Raw genomic sequence first — 3,014 nt, 5'->3', positions numbered from 1 at the left:
TCCATTACATTTTATCGTCCATTATTTATTACTTCATACCAAACAAACCCAAGTTCTTTTAAGTTACTTGATAAGGAAAAACAACAAACACCAAGTCAAGTCTTGACAAACAAGAAAATGTCAGGTTAAAGTTCAAAATGCTATTTGATCATATTAGTTTAATCTAAAGCGTCCTATATTACATAATCATAGTCTATTTAAATACAAAAAGTAAGCAAAATAATTATCAATTTATCTCTAAACATGTAATTAAAAAATTAATTATCCCAAAGGTACTTTTTAATTTATTTCAAAAATATTATCTTCCACAATAGTTGATAGTCTTCAGATTAATTAAATTCAATTAATTTGTTATTTAGGAAAAAAGTCAAAATTGATTGATGAATTTAACGACTTATTCTATTGCCTTGCTCTTGGAAGGTCTCAAATCTCCATCACAAACAAATCATAATAATATTTTATGAAACAATCAAGAATGGCCCTAAAGTTAAACACCTCCTATTTGTCCCAACACCACCAATAATATATTTATATTTTATATTTATATATAATTATATTATATATATACACACACCCACAGGACGAAATATCCCATCAAATTCCACCCACAGACAGTCTACATAAGATTATAAGAAGCCAACTTTCATCCCTACCTCCACTCCTCTTTATCTACACATCCATAAGTCCAAAACCTTTGTATTTTCATCCCAAAAAAGGCGAAAACTATGGCGAAAGGCGGAAGGCTAACAAAGATCAAGTCGGTTCTAAAGAAATGGCATTCGTTTAGCAACACCAAGCCGACTAGTTACACCAAAGGCGGAATAAACGCACCCACTTCTGATGAAGATGACTACAACAATATGAACCATGCTCATGCAGTCTATGTAGGTGAAGAAACACTAAGTGACCCCGGCAGATTACGGATAATCTTAGGGTCAAGTAGATGTTTCCCACGAGGGTTAGGTCCGGCAAATATGGTTATTCTTCTGATGACCTGCAAAACAGACACCGTGAGCTCGTCACTGAGAATGGGGGGTACCTCCTTGTGACCACCCTCCGGCGTGAGAATCAGACTAGATTGCTCTTAATATAAATGTGTATTAAGAGAAATAGCTAGAGCAGATATGATATGTGATGGTATAAGATAGTATATGATAAGATAATGATACCGTTCCAAGGTGTTTGAGTATTTATAGCCGAAGGTAGGTTTCCAAGCAGGTACAGCCAGCTGTATAATATTCCTTTTCTACCAACTGTGGGCTACGCACGTGCCATGCTGGTGGTTGGTGGGTAGGCAGCGGCTGATAGTGACATGGCCGGCTGTGTACTATTCCTTTTCCACCAACTGTAGGCTATGTACGTGCCACGATGAGGGTTGGTGAGTAGGCAGCGGCTGATAGTGACATTAAGTACTAGAGCGTGCTGCTCGTCGTACTGTTGTCAGTGAGCTGTCACCATGTGATTGGTTCATGGGCTGCTTTGGTCAGATCTTGTCTATTTTGTCCATACCTTGGCAGGTATAGTACAAAAGATCCTCCAGAAGCGTACGGACTGGCTCATTCGGGCGGGAGTATTCCCGCCTTGCTCATTCCTTCTTCAGGTGACATTACTGAATTATTGAGAGTTAGTGCCTTGTGCGTGTAGCCTTGCTATTAGTGCGGGTAGCCTTCCCTGATGGCTTGTATCCGCAGCTGCGGGAACAGGCGGGGTACTTCACCATTGGGAAGCTTTTCCTGCGGGAACAGCTTGCGTACTGCGCGTAAGGTCTTCATCTCTCTGAGCATGGTGGGTCCTGCGGAACCAGTTGGTCTTTGCGCAGACGTCCCTCTTCAAGGTGAGTCTTGCGGGTCCAACTGGGCTCTGCTGGGACCTACGTCGATATCTTATAACCTCGGACGTGGCCCAACACCCGCTGTTCCAAGAGCTCGTGGAACGGTCGGGTGATGGGACTTTTGATGTGACAATTGAGTGCGAGGTTGTGTTGTTTGAGCATTTATTGTGGATGATTGAAAATGCTGACCCTCAACTAGAATCGTTACATGAGCTCGTGGATTTTTATGCCTGCTGATTTTAATTTTTAAAATATTTTTCTATATTAATTCTTGTAAGTTGTTATTGAATTCATGTTCGACCATTGATTTTCCTTTCTTGGGTAACAAGCAATCCAATGACCTTTTTTTTTGTTTGGTTTTGATTAAGTATTCAATCTAGTATTGTAACTCAACATGGTGTGATTATCACGTCTCCGAATTGATTCAACATAATATTATGTCTTTTCATTCTCAATATTTTTGCAATTTTGTAATCATTTATAGTGGGTTCGATAAGAAGTTTAACGTTTGGAAATTGTTTGATATGTAGCGTCGTTCAATACATAACCAATTATATGTAGAAAACAAAGTGAATCAAATAAATAAATACATATATATTTTTATTGTGATATATAATTAAGACGGTCATTTAAGTTTTTTCTCATCATATATATGTGACAAGCTTGACGTATGATTGCTAATTTTTTTCTTAGGCTCTTTTTGTAAAATTGGTTGTCACTACTTGAAAAGGGAGTATCTTCGATAAAAAGCAATTACATCACAAAAACATTAGAATGAAGTAAATAGTTGGTAATCTGTCGGCCGGTGACAGCCATTAAAGGATTTGACTTCACCGTCGCTGCTTTACTTTGTAGTATGTATTGAGCTTAGACGCGTTTAATACGTATAACATGTGAGAAAAAGTTAGCAAATTATACATTTACACAACAATGTATTATGTATATACATGTAGTTATCAGTTATCACAACTATTTAGTTAATATTGTTTTATTATATACATGTTATTTGTCCTTAGAAAACATGTTTGTGGGTATTGTAGCGAAAGATATCTAGTATGATTGGGGTCATTCACATACCTTTTAATTGAATGCGACAATAGTGACCAAAAAATTTCGGTAGGTAGAAATAAAGAGTGTTTGGAAATTAATAAGATAAAAGAAAGTAGGCAAATGATTGGGGGTT

At 37.3% G+C, this 3,014-nt stretch overlaps 1 pseudogene; it reads left to right on the top strand.

Moving 5' to 3' along the window:
* Window positions 1-465: 465 nt before the first annotated feature.
* Window positions 466-2,176, top strand: LOC143574264 (auxin-responsive protein SAUR78 pseudogene; annotated as a pseudogene).
* Window positions 2,177-3,014: the final 838 nt, after the last annotated feature.

Source organism: Bidens hawaiensis, unplaced genomic scaffold (assembly GCF_021521415.1).
Source record: "Bidens hawaiensis isolate Kalapana, Puna unplaced genomic scaffold, B.hawaiensis_p1.1 tig00026875_1, whole genome shotgun sequence".
Lineage (NCBI taxonomy): Eukaryota > Viridiplantae > Streptophyta > Magnoliopsida > Asterales > Asteraceae > Bidens > Bidens hawaiensis.
Note: the sequence above shows the minus strand (reverse complement) of the source record. Positions and strands in the feature narration are given on the sequence as shown.